A 23023-nucleotide genomic window follows, 5' to 3' on the forward strand; every position below is an offset into this window, starting at 1 on the left:
CACTGTAAGATCTGCACTGTTGAAATTTGAGTAAGAACCTGCAGATTAAATCATACGACTTGACTTCTTCAAGTTGAAAAACGTTTTCGACCGATCGATCGGTAGGCTGAATGATGCTTCAATGATCGAAGGACCCGGGATTTTGGCAGACCTGTGATCGCGGATTTTGAAAAACACCAGCTGGTGCCATCGCCGGCTTCGGTGCTATTCTGATCAACCCTTAGCTACCGGGGCTAGAACGAACTCGGCCGATAACGTAGAACGTTGCCGCCAGTCTCCGAAACATCAGGCAAGGGAGAGCGGACACGTGGAGGAGGGTCGACTGCTTAACGATTCAAGTCGCGCAAGTTGTTTGGGTCACGTTTGCGCCGGGTGCGAAAAATCTTCCGGAAACTGACACCAGATGACGACACGGTGCTTCAACAGCGCGAACATTCACCCCCATCCCCCCAGGGGACCTTGTATGAGCACGCTCCAAATTCCGAGAGCAGCACTTGAAAAGAAACGGCTAAGAACGACCCTCGGAGAATGACAGGCGCCGAGAAAATGAGGGAGAACGAATGGACGGAGGACAAGAAACCGGGTCTCCACTTGGCAGAGCGAGACGAAGAAAAGAAACGAAATAAAAAAATAAATATCGGGGAAACAAACACGTGCGGCTGAAGAGACTTTCCAATTAGCACGGGAAGAAACACGAGCGATGTTACCCCTCTTAACGGGGCGGCGCGTTTTCATTTCGCTGATTTTTGCATTTCAATGAATTTCGAATCGATGACGAAGCTGTCGGAGAGCCGCGTAATTTTAACCCCCCCCCTCGCCGCCAGATTATAAAACGCGACGGAGAACAAAGGCCTGAGGGAGACCTCGAGCGATGAGAGGAGGTTGCGAATCCATGCGAAACGTTGCATTCGTCGTTCGGATTTGCAGCTACTGTGCGGTTCGCGATCGTCGATGGAGAGAAGGAGATGAAACGGAATCACCTCCGCCTAGCGGGTGACACATGCGTCCCTGTTTGCTACGCGGCGCGGGCGTGACGACGCTAGCGTCGGGTCGCCATCTTGCACGTCCACGTCCTTCGCCTCGGGACCCAGGCGATCATAACGCCGGGCAGGTGGCCCGGGGCACCGCCCATAACCTGCACCGGCTAAACAGGAATTATGACCAAACTGGTGCTGCCGTTTCACACCCTGGTGTCCACCCCCTACCTTGTATGGAAGAAACCGAACTCAGGCCCGAACGATACCAGGAGAAGATGAAACCTCGGAGGTCGTTCCTGTCTCGACGACCAGGAGCCCTTATATCAGGAGTCGAGCTCCGTTCGTTCCTCGGGACTTCGACGTCGATGCAGCTCGTCCATCTCGTTCTCTTCAACAGCTCTTCCACCTTTGCGCATATCGTCTTTTCCACAGCCTTATCTGTCCTCGATTTTCTCTTACCATGACGGGGGTGGTCGTAGGTAAAGATTAGTTTGGTCATCGAAGTATCCGTTATCGAAGGTTATGGCTGGAAATGGTAGAAAGGTGTTCGGTTTCTATCTACTATCTTTAACACCGTGGTTTCAAAGAATGTAGTGCGTCAAGCAGTAGCTATCTTTTGTTTTAAAGTGCTAGAAGTTGGTTTTTAGTCATGCAAATCGAATTATTTCATTTTTCGTTTACAAGTCGTGTTTGAAAACATTGAATTTTATAAAGATGACCACAAATCGTTCATCTATTATACTTTGCAAAGGCGTGGGTAAAATTGAGAGAGAATTTTATGGCACCCAGTCAGCTAAATGCGGTGGTTAGATAATTAATCAATTGCATAGGTACAGGAATTCGATAATCATCTGAAGCTAAGGAACGTTTCATGAGAGAATTATTCAAGAACCTCAATACCAGAAATGGTTTGGTAACTTGGCGATGTTAACAATCTTTCACTTGCGCCATCGAATCACGCTAAAACGCAGAGAGTGTCGTCTGAACAATCGTTCAATCGTTTTAACGAAGACAATTATAATAAACTCGAGGTTGAAGAGGTTGAAGAAATTGGTGTAGATTGTATAACCGTTGATCGAATGATCTTAACTGGGTTTTATAATTTGCGAAACGATGACGCTTCTGGGCGAATTCCAAGGGCGGGTAGCTCTTGTAAGAATTACATAGTCATGGTCCCAGAATTACTCGAGGTCCTAGAAATGTTCTTGAATTTTTCTCGTTCCTAAAAAGTCGAGTCCCTTCTCAAACCGCGCTTTCGTTTTTCCCTACCAACAGATTGTAGTATAACTAACCTATACCTCGTACGTCGCGCCGATCATGTACAGTGCCCTCTGTTCTCTGCATTCGTGTACTTTTATGTTTCTTGAATGTCCTTGAATAACCTAGAAATGTCCTTGAATTTGTTAGGTTTTGCTTACTGGACACCATGATAGTAAGGCAGGAAGTAGCAGTGCAATTACTGCATCACCGTCGTGAAAGTGGTGAAATATTTGCTTGCGCGAATTCTTTTCATTGCAGATTTATATCGCGTGTTTACAGGAAAAATTCCGTTCCCACGATCTGTGCGTAACGGAACATCTGTGATTCCGAGGTCAGTGTAACAACTCGTCCTTGCGCTCTTCCATCTCAATATAATCGAGGGGGTTGCCACGTGGTTTCGCTCAATTATAGCGAAACAGCTTTTTATATCCGTACTTCATGCAGACGCTTATAGACGCCCGTTCCGCGATAAAAGTAGGTACCTATAATACCATTCGTGTTTACGATCCTGCACTTCTTCGAGTGTTCGGAAGTGAAAAAACACTCGTAAGAACTCTCCGAAGATGCGCAATGTACGCTGAAACCGATTGTTCCCCGGCTCTTAACGGACGAATTCATTCGCACGGTTTCAAAAGCTTGTGCGATATGCACGGACTGATTGTGAGTCAGTTTTTCTAGAAACTTCATGTAGTGGAAATCTTGAAACCGCACGCGAAGCTCCAACCAGGCCCAATGTAACCGATACACTTGCCGCGCTTGTCAAACAGGATCTACTGCAACCGCTTTCGGATGAGTAAAAAGCGGAAATCATATACCTGTAACGATAAATCGACGACGAGAGATTATCACCAATTTCGCGTAAGCCAGTATAACGCCAGTGATGTAACGAATATTCGCATTCGCAAATATCGTGCGAATATTTTTCGAATATGACTGTCACAAGTAATTCATATTTTGCTTGTAAAAGTTGTCAAAATAATATTAAATAAGACAAAAAACATTGTTTTGATGGACTTATATTACAAAAGTTTGTCTTCACGTTTGAATCACGCTCTAATCTCAAAATTAATTTGAGTCTCTGATCAATTTGTCGTTAAATAATGAAACAAACAATCGGCTTAGTTCGTAACAGCTTGGCAATTTCCATGATAAGATGCAAACGGCGCTAATTTGCGCGTGTGACTTGCATGGTGTACCGTCGTTCAATCAACTGTCGATGTTTAGCCATGGAGAAATGGCGCCAGATTTAAAAATGTGCATCCGCATTCGTATACGCGAATATTTGAAAATTCACATTCGTTACATCACTAGTATTATACGCATACCTTCAATGCAATTCGTGACCGTCGAGAGGCAGGCCAGGATTTGAAAAAACAGGGTAAACAACAACCTGTGCACCCAATTAGGCGGACGGAGTTTACCGCAGTGCGGAATATCCGGTTGCATCGGTTAAACGGACCGAGTGAATGCGCTCTTTACTTACCTGCAGCAGTGTCGGTTAGTCGTTTCTGTACTTTCTTTCCAACGGAATTCCAAACTAGACTTGAGTCGCGAGAAGATGTACTCGCTTCTGTACCATGATGTAAGGAAATAAGGTGTGTCAGAACTGAAGACCGATTTTCGCTCAGTCTGCGGATATCCAATATAACGTCACAGAAATCACGTAAATATAGGTTACTTGACGTTACTTATTTGTTTCCGTATATTCTTTTTCCTGAAAATGCTTATGTCTGCAGTCAAAAGTTGCGAAAATAATAAAAATATCAAACCTATTATGTGACGTCACCTTGGATATGTTTTCTGTTTGGTTCAACCAAAGCGTATGCGCATTTTTTCACCTTATTTCCTTGTATCGTGTTTTCCTTACAGATGTCGTTTAATATTTTCTCGGTCAGCCCAGACCCGCATGTTCGCGGAATCGCTGTTTAACTTCCACGCAAAATCGCACCTGCGTTTCACTGATTCCGAAAACAATGCATGATCTTCTGGAGGATTGTCGAAAAATTCGACGCTACTGTTCTCTCAAGTAACTGTATGTCTGTACCATTGACGTTCAATAGTTACTATATCCATTATTTGACTTTAGCGCAGGTCGTAAAATGCATTGAAGCCTCAGCCGTACATTTTCGTACAGAACGATTTCTTTCACTTCGACACTGGCAAGGAAAACTATTATACCTCCGGATCACGGATTCCACTGTAATTTCTAGGGATTTTCGTTCGCGCCAAATCTGAAATTGAGCGAAAGAAGGTCCAATAGATGGAACTGCGCATTGGAAGCTCCATACTTCAGGTCAAATTACACTCCAATTGGTGATGGATGAAGGGGAACGAAAAATATGACAGTGGCATGCATGACGGCGGTCGATATTTTGGCAGTTATACATATAAACCTACAGGCGTAGAATACTCGGGTTTTTTCCACCTCTTCCTCCTCCTCCTCCCATTCCATCTCGTTCCTCTTCTTGGTTTCGGGGGCGGGACGTGGAGGGTTGAAGGGCCAGAGGTGAACCGCGATCAGCCTATGTTGGACCCTTTTGCCGAACGCGAGTACGCCGTGGGTGGGGTGAGGACGCCGAAGGGCAGCGAGAGAGGAACAGAGAGATGGGGGAATGGGAGGTCTGCCAGCTTCGTGTCTCGCTTGCTACTCCAGCGGCAGACGGTCAAAAACTCACCTGACCGGTTGCCGCGCCGCTTACCTTTTCTTTCTATTTGCCTCGACCATTACTTTTCGTATTCTTTTTGATTCTTTTTGGTTTTTTTTTGTTCCTTTATGTTTTCTTACAAATCGAGGGGTGAAAAAAGCGGGGATACAAAGGGGGAGAAGAAGAAGAAGAAGAAGAAGAAGAGGAAGAAAGAATAAGATGGTAAAAAGATACTGTTCCTCGGCTTCTTATATAATGCTGACGCTGTTATTTTATGTATTTATTATTTTTTTTTTTTTGTTTTTATATATTTATCAGGCACTATTTATCCCCGTTCTTATTCATGCATTGTTATTAATATTATTCTGCTCCGTTATCTTCTCCATACATCGGATCTTATATACTACACTTTCCGCAGTCCCCCATTTTTTCAATTTCTACCCAATTTTGGTCTTCAATGTAATTAACTCCTTTTCCGTTCAGTCGTATTCCAAGCACACGATGTACTTATATCTTCAAGATTCCAGATTACTGAATCAATTACTTGAACATTCGTCTACCGGTATAATATAATACGTGGACCGTGCCATGGAAACCGTGAAAAAGTATTACTCGACTAGATTGTGCAAGCATTTAAAAGCATTTTATTTGTGCTCGCAATTTTATATTGATAGATACAGGTGTACGTACACGTGTATAAATACGTACGAAACGGACGTACAAACCTACACAGCGTTGAAGCTCGACTGACGGCTTTCCGACGACGCAACAGGTTACAATACACACGTCTATATGTATATACAATATATGTACAATAGTTATACAGACCGCGTCAAGACGTAGGTTAAATTTATTTTACCGAAGAGCAATTACATGTGTCAGGATAGAGTCTATCAATCATGCTTTCTCGAGGTATTATACGCAGCGTGTATACCTACCTATAAAGATTTCTCAACCAGGATAATTCTTCCTGTAGACGATATTCTCTATTTATCGCTGTTCACGGCAGCGTCATGATCCTAAAGCAAATTTTTTTTTTCTCATACAATTAGCTTCAAATTAAGTCAAATTATTTTATTTCGCCGGGCATCATCGATCGTTTGCAGATAAAGATGATCTACGTCGTACAACGTGTGTGTACGTGTGTGTGTGTGCGTGGTTTTTTTTCATTATTCTACAAATTCGCGCCAGTGGTAAAATATTATTTAACAAACGAATTACACTCGGCACGAAAACCAGTCGCAGTCACGCGGTATCGATTTGCAGGTGGATTCGAAGCGGGGGTGGGACGACGGCGAGGTGAGGGGCGGGGGGGGAGGAGGCGGAAAGGCGGAAAGGCGAGTGCTGCAGGGCGGAGGGCGGAGGGACGAACCGATCGCTTACAATGCAATTTATTACCGCGGACCACCTGCTCCCGAAATCTCAATCGACGGGCAGGTTCTCCATACCGTGAGAGCCGCGGAGTAGGCGACGAGACTCGAAGAAGCAAAAGCATGAAACGTAGATCATTTGTTGAAATGAAAAATTACTCGTTGAGAGCAAAATTCAGTATACTTCTGGGCTTTCACCGTATTATACCTACTTGAAAAGAACGAGATTTGTTGGCAAATTTTCCAATAACGAGTTTTTAATATCTACAGGAAAGTTAACTTTGGATTCCTTAGTTTGAACATTTTTAGTTCGCAAGTGTATAGATTAGAGTGGTTATATTTAAAAAAAAAAAAATTCTTCATCTTCTTACGTACCGTTCGAAAAGATAGGTTTTAGCCCGAAACGAAGTCTCGTGAAACCGGAACTCGGTGGCAAATATCTGAAAGGTGCCTCAATCGGTTTCAATTTTTCAAACACTCTAACCGAAATATCGCGAAAACTACAAAAGTTGGGAAGCTGTTTTTGGTTTCATTTTGTAGATAATGAAATGTTCTATAAAAAAGTTTAAGACTAGTATACGCCTAAATGTTCGTCGTGTATTCGATACGAACGTTTAGAGTTGAGTGTATTGAAGAAATGAAGCAAGATGCTAAGTTACTTTGCAAATTTTTATCTCGCTCGTCTTCTAAGCTGATACAAATAATGCCACGCAGTAGTCACGACATTTTCTAAAGAACATTTGACTGTCTACAAAGTGAAACCAAAAACAGTTTCCCAACTTGTAGAATTTTCGAAATATTTCGGTTAGACTGTTTGAAAAATTCAAACCGGATGAAGCACCTTTCAGAAATTTGCTACCGACTTCGAGTTTCACGAGGTTTCGTTTCAGGTTAAAATCTAACTTTTCGCAGGGTACCTAAAAAAGTAACCACCCCAATAGAGATATATATATTTTACATACTTAATTGGTTCGACCGTAATTATCGCAAATGGGTGAATATTCCTCGGCACAATTCGGTCCGTAATTAATCTGCAGTGTCTTGGAAAACTTCCGGCGAAAAACAAGGACGTAAACTCTCAGCTATCGCCGGGGCTGAATCATTCTAATTATTTCCTCTCTCGCGTTTCCACTTGTTGCGGGAATCGCTGTTGTGCGTTAACCGAGACGTGGCAGGCTGGCACATTGTACACCTATACAATCCGCAACAATGGTAAATTGCAAAAGCAGAGTAAAAATATACACAAGTATGCAAGAAAAACTTTTTACAGAGCTGATTACGCGGCTCATCTCGAATGTTAGGTGCGTGAGTGTAGCTGGCTTAGCTACGTGAAATTTGTGCCTCACCGACAAGCCGAGGACAGCGATTATTCGGCTCGCGTGTTTTCGTAGAAAGAAGATGCAAATCTGCTAGCAGCGGCCTTTTGCAGTTTAAAATTAACGCTCGGATTTCCCTCCCTTACCCCGGACCCATTATTCTTCTCGGTATATTTCCGCTTCTGCTCACCGCGTGCCGTTCGCCATTTGCGAATCGAAAATCTCGACAGCATAAATTCAGCAATAAAGCGATATGCAGCAGCAGCGGTAACAGCAAACGATGACGACTCCGCGCTTATTGAGATGCCCTCTGTACTATATTTAGTCGAAGAAGAAGAAGAAGAAGTTAACGAGAATATTACACTTCGCTTGCCGCGCTTCCTTATTCCTTCATTTATGCGCTCATGTATAATATCCGCAAGAAGGGGATGCGTTCTATTCAAGCTATTGTAATGGATCCGGGGTGCGGAAAAAATTTTACGACATTCAATTACACCGTCGACGCAGCAGAATAATGGCAAAAGACGAACGAACAACCATAATTGCAGTGTTTAAAAAGCTTTCCCTCACCTCAGGTGCTCTTGAGAAGAGTTGTGCGATAAAATACTCGTCCCAGGTCATGTTCTTTGCATACATGTACAGTAAGAGGAAAGATGATTATGATCGATCGAATCGCACCACAAGTGTACAGGTAATTCAACGATATTACCAATTATCCATGCACGTACAATTATTTTTATCATCACACTACTCACCGATGATGGATAAAGGTTTATCGTTATAAAATATGAACGTGGTTAGTTGCAGGTTGAGGGGTGCAGGATCTTCTCAATTTATAAATGGATAGTCCGAGCAGAAGGGTCGCGGTTCTCGAACGAATCTGCGGCTCAGGGGTGCCGACGATAGGGGTCGCATTAGTTGCAGGTTTATTCATGATGGGAGAGATTCTTTTTTCCCTACACTTCACGCTTCTCCTTTCCCTCGCTTTTTCTTCGTTATATATATATATATTTTTTTTGCAGCAAAAAAGCGAGGCGGGGAAAAAAAAACGTCGCGTTTTAGGGAGAGGCGAGTGCGAGAAAGAGAGAGAGAGAGAGATTGAGACTGTTTCACACAGTGAAAATCCGCGGTTTTAATGAGACTTCTTGCTTAACACTTCGGTATGTTATACCAGTAGTTAACTCTGCCAGACCATGGATTATGTTTCATCTTTTTTTTTTGTCGCTGGTTCTTTGGAGCCTACACGGTTTTTGCATCCGCAACGCTTTTGACAAAGACACCCCTGCAGCACTGCGAGTATAAGAAATTACGCGGAGTATAAGTGTACATATGTATAGATGTATGTATGTATACACCTCTAACGAACACTCGATTTAATATAACTTATAACAGACTTCTTGTTGAAATACCCAATTGTCCTAGTACAGACCGATATAAACTTCTATAACTTGCGAGAAAGACGTTTCATACCGTGCTCTAAAGTTTTCAGTTTGTTTTTACTCCCGGCAGCGTTCCCACGCGTTGCCTAACTTTTTCAATTTGTGTGTTCGAGCAACTATTGTACAGCAGAGAACTGTGCATCCCGTACTTTTACCTCAGATTCCAGAGGAACATCTTGAAAAGTCGAAGCATCGCGGACCCCAAGATTGAGTAAAAGTGCGAGGACGTTGTTCCGCTTTTTTCATACGCACTCGCATACCCGGTAAAATTTTTTTCACTCTCGGACACGACGTGCTGTTTTATATATTCGAAAACGAATGATAGGTTTAACGGTTTAAAAAAATCAGCGATTCCAGCTCCAACAGCTTGAATTGTCCTCATACTATTGAAACACGGTGCGAATGGGTGGGGATAAAAATATAGAAAGATCAAAAAATTGCAGAGTCACAACATCGAATTTTCGAAGAAGCGAAAAGTTCATTTGTAGAATTTAAAAATGTTGAAAGTATATGGTATGGAGAAGCAAAAGGATAGAAAGGTTGGAAGACAGAATGATGAAGTGTAGAATCGTCAGATTTCCTCTCGATAATATAAAATCGTATATAGATTCTTGATTTTGCCATTCTATATTTTGTCATTCTGTATTTCGATTTTCTATATTTAAAATTTTCTATACTTGGACTTTCTACACTTAAAAATTTTACGATTCAGATTTGCGAATTTATGAAAATACGGTATTCTGGTCCATCCGTTCACCGAAATTTCTAATTTTTTTACCCCTATTCGTGCGAATCCTAAACATCCGCATGATCACGGGTTAAACCCCCGATTGCGTTTATCCTTCAGTGCTGCAGAACGACGATCACATGCTGCATTTTCGAGGGAAAAGGATGAAGCGAGGCGTTTGTACGGGGTGAGGGTGACTGAGAGGGAAGATGAGAGCGAAGCCAGGGTGGGAAGGCAATGCAGGGTGCAGGGGTGTAGGGTGCATAAGCGCCGGCGCCACTCGGGCGCATCCCGTTGCGTCCGCAGTCGATAAGCGGGATATTTTACTTCCGAATTAAGCGTTAGCGCCGGTACCGAGACGGGGGAGGGGTCCAGAGCTGTTCACCCTTGGCATGACAACAGCGAGGAAAATAAAGTAGAGAGAGAGAAAAGAAAAAACAACATCAGATGCCTGGTGACAAAACGCACTTCGGGGGTTGGGGAACGCGATATGTGCTCGATGGAGAGGAGAGCTACCCTCATGGCTCGTACCGTGATCACCCCTTCGCCCCGATTCGCTTGTCACGTCCAAAAGAGTCAGATGGTAGGTAGGTAGGTGGGTATTCATTCGTCAGAGGGGACGCCGACGTCGTTTGCCCTCTCGGCAAATTAAACGTCGCACGATTTTACACCTTGCGGCGGCAATTTAGAATAAATTATAATTATACAGCGTGTCTCTTAACTCGATATACAACAACGTTACAGACTCATGGTGTCGAATGGTCTTGTAAATGTCCTTGAATACTGCTTGTCCTTCAAACGTCCTCGAAACTATCCTCGAATTTTTCTTGTGTTCTGAAAATATTCTATTCTTAATGTTCCTGAATGACCTGAAAATTACCTGGAAAAGTCCTTTAAACGTCCTTGAATTTCTTACGGAATTTTTACTGGGTACCGTGTATGGATTAAAACTCATTTTACGTCAGCCGGATTATGTCGCTCTGAATTACAAGCCCCGTTCCTATACTTACTTACAATTAGACGCTTAAGGATGTATATTTTTTATTGACCTAGAACGATTTCGACCTACACGCCTTTACATCCTTAAGCTTCTGTCAGGTTGCAGTTGAATCCAAGAAGTTGAACGTAGTTTTTAACACGTGTAGAGAGTTTTCAAAGTACGGCACAGAAAATCTACGTACAAAGAGTTAGTGAAATCGCTGCATTGATCAGGATCCTTCGTTATCTAAATCAGTTAATAAAAAAGTATTGCGTTTACTCAAATGATACTTGATTCGGTCATAAATTCTGAAGAATAAAAATTTATTTCGATGTTATCGGATTACAATGTATTTGAACAAATAAACGATGTTTAGTTAGATCGATAATTGATATTCATATGTTTCAACGATCCCGGATCAATTCATCAGTACCAGTCAGTCAGCCTTTCCTTGTCAATGTCATACCGCGTCTCTCTCTCTCTGTTATTTGTAGAACGTGCCGGCCAGTCAGTTTTGACCAGTTGCTAGTCGAGTCCCACTACCAATAAAAGTTTCCTGTCGTCGCCTCTCTTGCGTTTCCTTCTCGTTCCCCGGGTATCCTGTCCATCCTGCGGCCACCCCGCCCGCCGGCTAGTTCTCTTCACGTGTAGTGATTTTTGATGCTCGAGAAGAGGCGATGCGTATAGGGCGATCCTGGGCAACTATCTACTATGGCTCTATACGTGTTGTAGCGTTAATATACCTTGTGTAAAGACTGCAGCAATTAGCGCCGCAGCGCCGGCGTGAATCCCAAACTCCTGTTCGTATCACGGTCCACCAGAAAGCGGCCGGAAAAAGAGCGAGAGAGAAAGAGAGAGAGAGAGAGAGAGAGAGAAAGAGTGAGAAGCGGCGGCCAGAAGGAGGAGTGAAGGGACCATCGGCGAGGACAAGGACAAAGAGAGGGACGTCGATTTAGGCGGTTTCACCGCTGCTTCTTGCGAGTCCCGAGGAAAGAGGATGAGGAAGATGTCGTCGGTCTGTTCTCATTGCGTGGAGTACGCATATACGTGATGGTCGAAACTGCATCGGTAGGCTTGTCCCTAGTTCCTATAACGATCAAACTGGGATGGCGGTGAATTTCGTAGATTTACGATCTAGCGATGATGGATGAACGGTTGTACTGATTTCGAAGATCAGGGATTTCGCGAAAGTCTGCGAAATCTTCAAAGCTACGTGATGATTACCTGAGTCAGTGACAGATGCAGTTCAACTTGACATATCGATTTTCCGTAAAGGTAGAAGATCGTGGTAGATATAGCATATTAAAAGAAAGACCAGTACAGAGATGATTGAACCGATACTCAGCAAGGGGGTAAAAATAAACTAAAATAATGATAAACCGAGGAACGAGATGAATGCTCTCGGTCGCATCGAATTCACTGCATCGTCGATCTCATTTGGATGGAAGAATACACACGATAAGTTGAGAATGAGTTCTTCGAAGTTGGAACGTCGTCGTCGTCGTTGTCGTTTCGAGGTGCATGCGGCGGGAGAGTCACCCGATCGCGAAGATGTATAAATCCAAGTGCAGTATGCAGAAGAAGCTACTGCACCGGAGAGCACATCGAGCGTCCGCGGAGGCATTTAATCGGCCCATCGAACGGACGATGTAGAGAAGATGAGAGGATAGCGTTGGAGGACCGTGAGGGTGAGAAAGGGGACTGCATCCCGCCGATAGAGATCGCACGACGCCTCCCCACGACGAGAGAGAGGCATCAGCATCGGAGACCGACCGGTCGAAGCGGGTTGTAGGTACCATTCCCGAGGGAACGTACGCGCCCTGGACTAACTGGATTCATTAAAGTCATACCGCTGGCGCTAATGCCGTGGGGTGAGGGGGATCGCCAAGGTCACCGAGGGCCACAACAACTCATTGCGTACTGTCGGGAAACAATATGGTGGTATAAACCGTACCTGCTGTCGCGAGGCTTTAACGTCTCTCTGACTTTTCGTCAATCGTTACACCCCGTGTTGGTTGCTTTCCTTTGTGCCGGTTATCCTCGGAATTATTGGCGAAAGGCACGCGACTTCAGCGAATCGAGCTACCCGATAACCATCAAAGTGTTACAATGGCTGTACCGCGAATTTCAACAAGACTTGGAACTCGGTTTACCAGTATCGATTTCCTGGCATCTGGCCGAATCGAATCAACACTGTCTCGTCTAATGATCATGCATTACTCGACGGGTTTTATCGGTGAATGGCAAAGGTCACTATGTGTCTCCGTTATTTTTAAAGCCCGAAATAAAAAGCAAGTCTGGTTTAATTTTGGATGGTTCAACTATCAGAATCGGATGAAGTAACAAGCTTCGATCGACTGGTAATATTTGAATAACAAACGGAGTGTAATACTTCATTAATTTAAAAATGTCTGCACCTCGTTGTCGTCGATAAGTTAAATTGATAGTTGAAATGGCTCGCGCAGTCATCATTGAAATCGATACAGCGTTGTATCGTTGCGCCTGCCGTAGCCGGTTGATGAACATGGACGATAACCATCTCTACCGCGAAAATGTCTTCGAGGAAAATTACACCGAGTGCCAGAGTGCAAAGGCGGCGGAACCGTGCACACAGGTGCCTGGAGCTTTTGTGAGTATTAAGTTCAAAGACGGAGGAAAACGGGCCGCGAGCCAAGCCAGACCAGGCCACGTCGAGCCGAGCGACCGCATCGAGGTCACGACACGTTATTTCGAGAACTCCTTAAGACCTCCTTAGACTATTCGCGGGTGCGATAACACCGTGTCGCGAAGAAAGGGAGAATCTGATATACCTGTACCGATGCCTTGCAGGTATACAGTGCGACGGTAGTTGTTACAGAAACGACGTCGTAGCCGCTTGCCTGAAGTCATGACTATTATTAAAAGTTTACCGGTATGACGACACAGCGAGATTAGGACGATTTGTTGTAAATTATCGTTACTGCAATTAGTGGGTTAGACTCCATCGTTACGTGAGGAGAGTTTGAATAGAGTGTCCGGAATCGGCGCTTTTCTTTTCCACGAATTTTGAAATGTTACTGAAATTGCGTAGGTACCTACTGACTACGAATGGTAGAGGTAACGACCACTGTCTCATATGGTTGTTTACTCAAAAAGTGTCCACCGAAATGCATAAAATAACGATGGCGCTTGTGCATCTGAGGACGTTGTCTGAACTTGGCTGTTTTACAATATTAGACAAATTGAAGGACGCCGAGTGGAAATAGTAAAATATCTTGGAGTAATTGTAGACACTAGAGTCGTTGATGAAAGCATCGTAATTGAAGGATCAACTGCTACAAACGTGGTCAAGTGAAAATTTAGTTGACTCATTTTATCCAACCTGAAAGCTTTGAAACCTGAAAAATGGTCCTCTGGTACACTAACACGTCATCTTAATTTACAGGGACATAGTGGTCCCTGCCTCTACTCTCCGTTATACTATCGACGAAGGTAGAAGGTTCGTCCAAGTAACTCAGAGTGAATAAGGTTGTACCCAATAAGGATTGCTGAGCAAGATCCATCGTGGCATCGTCTCTCGGATTTGAAAAATTGCGGATAATCGTAAGTAGGGCGAGAGGTTCGCAGAGAGGTAGCTGTGTGCCCTATCTACTCAAGTATACAACATCACCACGTTGTAAAACATTCTACGGAGTTGATAAAAGGAAATAGAGAAGTGGCCGCCGAGCTAGTGGGCGTGACATCGTGGTGCTGGCATTGTTCCTGCAGGCCCGATAAGATATACTTACCCACACCGTTACGCTTGCATACGTCCTATCTATACGATGCACAATACACCTGCAACGTATGAACAACGTGACTGGCTCCCCCCGTTATATCTCCGTGCAGTGTAGGTACACAGTTACACACGCACGCCCACAAACGCACACATGGTGCATGATATTTACGGGAAGGCCCCGCAGTCACAGGAACGTTATTACCGGTACACGTTGCCAAAATTTCCACGCTATTGGCAATTAGGATAGCTGCAGGTGATCGTGTTGTAGGTTATAGTTTAGTGATGAGAACGTAAATTTGCAGGCTACTGCTACGCTGCTTCAGTATAATTTATGTGTAACCGTAATTTCTCGATGTATAACTATTATACGTCGGTGCAAAAACGCAGCCGCGGTAACTGTATAATAACTATATCCACTGTGTCGCTATTCCGCGCGAGTGAACGCACGTGATACGATTCGCGTTACGTGAGTGACAGACACGTGAGAAACTGCGATTGACGATCCAGGCGATAATTATTCGCTCAATTAGAGCCCTGCGTGTGGTAGGATTACCGGTCCAGATCAGGTGCGTGTCACTCCAATACGAGGCTGAAAAGATGCCTTACAAGTGTCGCATTTTTGTCAAGCTATTTGTTTCCCGGTTATTTCCAAGGCGAATAACAAGATGGTATTAAGACCCAAGGCGGATAATTGGAGATGCTCCGGATGCTCGGTAGTAAAAAACGCTCCTTTATGGACGGCAGGAACTCCGGTAGTCAACTATCCGCGGTTCGACCGGATAAGATAACCTCTTCCTCGATAGCACGTCTACTGCGTACGTCGCTTCCGGCACGCCGGAACGTACGCGACTGATTTTCAAAAGGCGTTTCCTCGTCCAGCTCGACTTACAAGCAGCTCTCAAACCTATCGTTACTTGTCCAACCACGCCTTACCGTTACACCTAATTCATCGCGGTTACCTACCTACCTGGAGCTCCTGGAAGTGATGATACGTGTTACGGTAGCACGAGGCTCACCGTTACATCACGGTACGTGGAAGACCTGCGAATCAAACGCAACTGTATTCAGTCTATCCTTATGATCGTCGAGCAGCCGGTGTTACACACGAAGCACTGTTCTCAGGAAAAGTTTCCCGGGTAACTTCAAACAATGAGGAATGTCACAACCTCTCGATTCAGTGTTGGCGTAATGAGAGATAAAAACGATGCCGAATAGTGCTTAGAAAGGATCCTGCTGAATCCTTGCGGAAATTGGCTGGATTTTCAGTATGTTATAGTTCATATCCTCCTGATTGAAAGTTCTCATGGAAACAAGTCCCAAAAATTTCAGTAGTTTCCGAGATACAGGCTGCGAAAGAAAATTCTACAGATTTTTTGATATCTATCCATTTCGCGATTTTCATGAATTATAATGCTTCAAGGGGACTTGAAATCATACAAATCATTCGAAAACTTCACGGTTGATTCTCAAAGATAGACAAGAAGCTGTGATTGATTCCATCGATGCATCGATTCCATCCATGAACTCGCTGGTTTACTAGAAGGAGGTACAACGTCGGATTTCGCGTGAAGAACGAGACCCTCCGAGTCTTGCAAGAATCGACTTGTCCTGTTTTTCACGCCTGTGCGGAGTCTCTGCGAATCGGCTGTGCAGTTTTTGATTGATATACTTGATTTCAAGTCCCGCTTGAAGCTTTGTAATTCGTAAGAATCGCGTAATCCATGTATATCAAAAAATTCATTCGCTCCCCTTCTGAAGTCTATAATCGGAAGCTACTGATTTATGGAACTTGTGTCCATGGAAACTTTTGATATAATATATTGAAAATACAACCAATTCGATCGGGAGCCAATTTCTATTAGGTTTCTGCGAGGTCCTTTATAAGCGGTACCTCCATCGCAACGCCAGGTGCAAACCGAGTCAAGAGACGCGGTTCTGATGTTTTAGTCCCTTCATACACTATGCGAACTGGCGAGCGATTTTATCACGTATAATACTGCGGTCTCTTAAATCCAAGACCGTTTTATAAACGGTGCAGACCGTATCGAAACATCTCCTCGAACCTTGAACGATAACTCTTACCGTAAATGATCCAGCGCGGGTAGTTTAACGCTAAGCGATTTTTATATCGCGTCAAATCTCCGGCGAACGCTTGAGGATATAATAGTCCTACCTCTGCAATCTGTGCGAAAGAAGCCACGGCAAATCGAAGCCATTGACCTAAGGTTAAAACAAAAATTTGAACTTACAGCAAGGGTGGAAGGTGTGCGGATTGTCTTGTTGCAACTGCGGCGGAGACAGGAAACCGTAGTTTGTTCTACTCAGGCAAATCCCCGTTGAAGTGAGTCCCGGTCTACCGGTGCCTCACCATTGGAACTAAACCTTAAAAATGTGGAAAGGAAACTTGAGGCTAATCTCCGGCGGTCATTCAGCATTTTACGAAGGCAAATCATTTCCGCACATTACAATCCCTTTTGGCTCGTCGCCGACGACCCCTGCCATGATAGCAGTGATTCGGATTTGCCTTCACCATTAGACTCTCTGTTCCATGATTGACGCGGACACCACGAGCACCTGCTCAAAGCGACCCAGCATCCTGTCAGTCCCACGTGATGATCACTCGAGAATCTGTCGATCGCAGGGAGGGAGGACGGGTTGATGAACGGGGTCCATTATGCGCGAGGCGATTGTACTATGAAGAAGCTATTTGTACCTGATTAAATTGGCTGAATCCTGCATCCGAGAATTCATGTATTCAAGATTCGTGAGAAGCATGTAGCGCCTCGATGCTAATCCGCCTAATTAACTTCTCCTACGAGATTAGAGATTCGAGGGTAGGTAGGTGCTGCGGCAAGATGGCGAGGTAAATTGGGAGGCGGGGTGGACCTCATTTGCATGGAAGCGAGAACGCGTTCTCGCAGTGCTTGAACTTGCACCGTATAGAAATTACTCTCGAGGCATTTCGATGTAAGTAAGGATGCTCTGAAAGGAGGATTGAGAGTGGAGAGAAATTTACTCTTACGTAACGCTATTAGGTCTGAATCGTTAAACCAATAATCGTTAGAGCTTTGGTTTCGCTCTCATCTCCCAATGGACCACTCGACACCCTCGTGCAATAAATACAACGCCAACTCGTCTCTCCTCCGATTCTCTCACTCCCGCACCTTGCATATATCTATATTCTTTCTCTAACTCTCTCCCCGAGTTTCCCCGATGTTTTTCAGCCCCTAAATTTCCCCCTCGCGAATCAGACACTTAATTTGTAAAACAAAATAAGGAAATAAAATAAAAATAATAAAAATTTATGAGGAGAACCTCGTACTATGCACTCAGGACAAAAGGATTCCTCCAGCGATGCCAAGAGTCGCTGGTTATGCCTGATCTGAAATCAACTTATTGTTGGACGAGCGTGGTCCAGGTCCATTGTCTGACTTCCCTAGACTGAGGGCAAGCGGCGGAGCCGCGAATCGTGAGAAATGCCGAACGGCCGTTCCTCGGATCTTGGCGATATCCGGGCACCCTCTTCGGCGAGGATATAGGAGAGGGGTAAAAAAAAATCAAAATGGCGACGGGGTTAACGGAAGGGTAAAGAAATGAGTGACATGTGTCAAGGCGTCATGAAAGAAGTGCGGGAACCCCGGGACGGCCTGGAATCCGCACACAGTGTTAAGAACATCCGAACCCCACAGAGACACTCTTCTGCCATTCTCAATTGTGCAATATAGCTCTAATACCTTCGGCTTCCGGACGCTATTGTGATTGCCGGGGTTGCAGAGGCAAGGGCCACGTCCGGGTCGATAGAAAAAAAGGAAACCAAAAACAAATTGAATTATACACAATGTTTCGTAATTGGAGGTATTATTTTTTCCGGAAGTCTACGGCAAAGTCTTGATTTTCACCTCTCATCGGACGTGGTAGGGATTTTGTTTTTCAAACTGATGGGTTGACAAATATACGCCGCTTATTCGTAACCACGAAAGATTCGAAATCACTGAAAACAGTTCCTGCTGACGTTTGTTAAATAACTGATGTTATCATGTCATTATTTTTCCCACCCAATCATGAAGATTCTCGACACGTTCCTGACCTTCGACCACCGTAAGGTCTGAAGTCATGATGAGCCCAAACTCGATCGTGGATGTCTCCGCTAGTGTCGTATGAAAAATTGCACCGTTTGAGCATGCTGGAAAAATTCTCGCGGTGTTCGTCTCGCTTATGTCTGAAACACAGCGAACGGCGTTGTTTATTCGTGGATAAGTATATACACGGCTTGCGTGTGTATGTATCCCCTGTACATTGTCGAGGAATGCTAGATACCGACGTGCCTCTATGATAGAGAGGTACCCAAGATGGGTGTATAAGTGTGTATAATGCGCCCGCAGCATTAAAGCGCTTCCATTGTGTGCGACCTGTGCTTGTTATGCATATGAGGTTGGACCATCAATGAACGGGCCAGCGGGGAGAAACAGGTTTCCGAACCATCCATAGAAATGCGTGTGTAGCCACCAATATACACGCACCATCTTTCCTCTCTCCGCTCGTTGTTTATCGTTCGCCGTTCGAGTGGCTCTCCGATAATCGCGGTAGCCTTCACCGAATTCTTCTCATTTTTTAACGAGCGAATAGTTCGACTACGCGATCCCGCGGCATTGTTTTTAAACCATGCCGGACGCATCTTAATCGGACATCATTTTCCGATTGTTCTGAAAGTTTTTTTCTTCCCCATACGAATGATTGAAGACTAGACATCGGACCTATTTACCAATTACATTCAATATTAAATAACTTTTGTTAAATGTTGTGGGACTGCGGAATTATTCACGAGAGTGTACAAGGCCTACTTTCAAATATACGAATTCTATTGAAGAGGTATTTATTAGGATACGGCTTGAACCGTCATCATGAGAGACAATTCGACATGGGGTCTTAGAGTAGCAGGATTCCCTCGTCCTAGGATGGGCACGATTAGAAATTCCCATGCCAATACTCGGCGTCTGGCGACTGGCTTCCCTTTCCATTCCCATTCTCGCGTTGATAGAATTCGAACGTTTCGCGATCCGTGACCGACATTCTGTAGGTATTCTATTCTTCTGCACAGTAGATATCCGTCGATCAGTCCCGATCTGTAGTGCTGGTTTCTACTGCATATCGTATTTTGTTTTTTATGCTTGTCACAAGTAATGGAATAAGAATAATTTTACGAAGATAAAATGAAAAAATAAACTACCACCGCTAGTTGGTCTCTTTAGACTTTGAATGTTGGGTTAGGCGTGTTCGGTGACAAGTTTGGAATGCACATCGTGTTCAACTCCGCTTTGCAATTGTTTTCAGCTCACGAAACTCAACTTGCACTGAGAATTTGATAGATTTAACCAAGGCCTAAGTGCCTGACCCAGAATGCCGTGTGGCACCGTTCCATACTGTCAAACATGCTGTGCAATCCTGCAGTAGCGTTGTATGTATGTCACCCTGCAATATTCCGGGGATACTAATCGCCACGCTTAGGTACATTCACGCACAAGGCAGGGTGCATGCATCGACGCGTTCTCCTGTTAACGGGGTCGAAGGTTATGTACGGGGTACCTTTCTACCTCCAACCTGGATCTGGGAGTATGCGCGGTGAACTATAATGGGTGAAACTTGCACTGCGTGCAGTGCAGTGCAATGCAAATGCCGTTCCGGATCTGGGACAATGAATTCCTAAATCAAACCACCGTGCCGGGGAAAGCTGTGCACCGTTCGATTTGACTCACAGATTTTTATCATCTTAACTGCTGGCCGAAACTCAGCCTATAAAGTCTCTTCGACTTACCTAGTCTGCCATTTTCGTTATCCTCAATTACGCTCACTAACCTTTTGGCTTTCGAAGCTTTTCCAAGAGTTCCACAATTTTGTATGACGAAAGATTCGATTTAGCACTAATCGAAAAAATTACTGACTCCAATTATTATTCCCCTTTTTCGTTCATTGCTTTTTAACCTGTATACATTCTTTTTCACCTTTGTAAATAATCTCTCGATTCTTTGCAGTGCGCTGTTGAAGCATCTTCGACGGCGTGTAAGCGGTAATGTCTGGAGATTTGTCCCATCCTGTCCCCCATGAGCCTGGTAGGACGTCTGTCACTTTAATCCAAGCTTGTCAGCCACTGGAAAGTCCACCGGTTGGCCTTGTGCATCTCGCCGACCAAAGTCTAAAAACTCAACGATGAAATTTGTTTCATTCAAGGTGTGAAATAACGCTGGAATGAATAAGAAACGAGGATCTTACCCGGCGCTCACGTGAGTCTACCTCAAAATTAATAATATTTTTACAACCCAATCCTGTTACCACTTGAGTAGAAGCGGTAGTGGTAGCAGCGCTCGAAGCGTCAAGATTCAATTATGATTCAAATGCGCGGAGAAAACGGTCAAAGTCAAGTCTCAAGTCGTGACTGGAACACGACGAATGGTTTCTTTGTCAAGAGCCACGTAAAGATGGCCTCCGGTTTCGACCTGTGTAGACACCGAGTGTAGAGAGCAGACCTTGTCAGCAACAGTATCGATTGTCTACCGGCGTCGTAGAGGCCGGCGGTACTAGTGTAACTACCCATACCATGCCACAGGCTCTTCGTATATTTGTACATATCGATATGTACCCGGGGTGTACGTAATTCTTTACCCTGGGCTCGTTCATGTTCAGCTCTAACCGTACGATTCATTGATTGCGTGAACGGAATGAGAAGTAGGAAGGGATAAAAAATGGTCAGCGTAATACGCGGCCACTTGATGAAAATTTAAACTATGAATTATGCGACTCATGGACGTGACTCTGCAGGCTATCGCAGGCTTCGGTTTGTTACCGTTCGACAAGAGTGTGCGTTTCGTTGCTTGACGCTGATACCTTCTCACGATCGTCGCGAAAACAAACATTACTCGCATATCGATTGACCGTGCTTAATTTAACGTAATTACATACTTGGAAGAGTATAATTTTACACGTGAGTGTAACATGCAAGGTGCAGTGTGCGGATTACGTATATGCAATTAGATACGTTTCCAGGCTTTGTCAGACGTGGTGGTCTCAAAAACGACGACACTTGGTAACATTGTTTGCCGAGTTTCCTGTTGCCCGAAGGCAATATATTAAACGAGTTGACGACATTGCGCATAGCTGCCACGCTTCAGCCACGTGTAAACGGAATACCGCGGCTAAATTTTATCCGATAAAATATTCTGGCGAGAAATTGCTGCTGCCAACGTTGCGATGTATAATATTATAATACGAGGAAGAATAAGTCACAGATGTCGGCGATTTCATATCATTTCTGCTCCAGGTGGTGCAGATTCTTGACATTGTTTGTTTTTCCCTGCAATATATGAGGGAGGAGAAATAGAATTTCGAGTGATTGATACATACATAATACCGTCCAGTTTATCTTATGCTATGCTCTGCACGGAATCAAAGACCAGGCTTTGACCCTGGACAAATTCTAGAGGAAGTGATCTTGGCTACCGTTCTTATACGCGGCTGGCTCTTAGCCAGAATCTCTTCAATACGACGCTCGACTCTGGTTTTGACCTGGACTCCCAATTCGCGAACGTCGCAGTCTAAATTTAAGCCTTTATTGATACACGTATAATCTACACAGGATTGGACCACGTCACCAAACTTGTTTGGTATGCCGAATTTTATGGACAACGTAGGCCGCGACGCAGCACCGATTACGGAAGCGAAAAAAGCCTAGCGTGGTAAACGAGCTGGGTTAATTTCTGACCACTTGTAAATTAACGCATCGCAAGTTGGCATTTGCATAGATACCTACTATTGCTTACGATCATGGGGAGAGATAGAAAACTATGTTGCATGGTCTTCGGTGCCAACTCATTTAGTGTTAGCTTAGATACTCTGTAGGTATCTATGATCTGACATAAAATCGAATCTCTGATTGAAGTTGGAAATGTCACGTGTCTCCACAATGCCTGTATACAATTACCTAAATGTGATTTTCACATTTTTACAAAACGTGTAACCTTTTCCGAGTTGTGTAACATTGTCGAGCGGATATTCCGCCTATTCGAGCGGTAAGAAATCGTGGACATTTGCAATTGACAGCGAATAAGACCTGACATGGCAGCTGGATCGAGATTAGCTATCCACAGAGTGACATCTCTCCTACAGATACAGTCGTCACGTGTTTGTTGTGCAATAAGTTGTAGCTCGTCGAGCCGCTAATCGTGTGGCCGGCTTTCCGCGTACCTACTTTGCGGAATGACCCACGCATGTACCGCAAGATGCGATAAAGGGTAGCGAAAAATGGAGAGATAATTCCGCCTGGCCGCGACGCGGGCGAGAGAATTAAGGATCAAGCAATTTTCAGTGGCATTGGTAAATGGGTTAAACGAAAGAATGGCCGATGGTCGGTCGGGCATGGAGAATGAGAGATGAAGAGAGACGTGTGGTGCTGGGCTTACCAAGGGAGGAGGCAATTTAAATCGACGCGGTCCAATTCTGTGCAGTCCGCGATCCGTTCCTCGGGAAGTTGTTTCCTTTTTTCTTCTTTCTCCACACCTTCCT

General features: G+C 44.4%; 3 long non-coding RNA genes across 3 annotated transcripts in view; 2 read left to right on the top strand and 1 right to left on the bottom strand.

Annotated features, from left to right (window-relative positions):
* Positions 1-23023, top strand: part of LOC124294501 — a 90963-nt gene that overhangs the window by 58415 nt on the left and 9525 nt on the right. Inside the window, exon 4 of the long non-coding RNA XR_006904376.1 lies at positions 20500-20748. This is a non-coding gene — a long non-coding RNA (uncharacterized LOC124294501). The remainder of the gene's footprint in view (positions 1-20499; positions 20749-23023) is intronic.
* On the top strand, positions 14890-17775 carry LOC124294503. Its single transcript, XR_006904378.1, has 2 exons — positions 14890-15498; positions 16722-17775. It is a non-coding gene; the product is annotated as an uncharacterized LOC124294503 (long non-coding RNA).
* LOC124294502 lies at positions 20186-21137 on the bottom strand. The gene is made up of 3 exons (XR_006904377.1): positions 20738-21137; positions 20470-20660; positions 20186-20388 (listed from the first exon to the last, which is right to left on the bottom strand). It is a non-coding gene; the product is annotated as an uncharacterized LOC124294502 (long non-coding RNA).

This window comes from Neodiprion lecontei, chromosome 5, assembly GCF_021901455.1.
Source record: "Neodiprion lecontei isolate iyNeoLeco1 chromosome 5, iyNeoLeco1.1, whole genome shotgun sequence".
Lineage (NCBI taxonomy): Eukaryota > Metazoa > Arthropoda > Insecta > Hymenoptera > Diprionidae > Neodiprion > Neodiprion lecontei.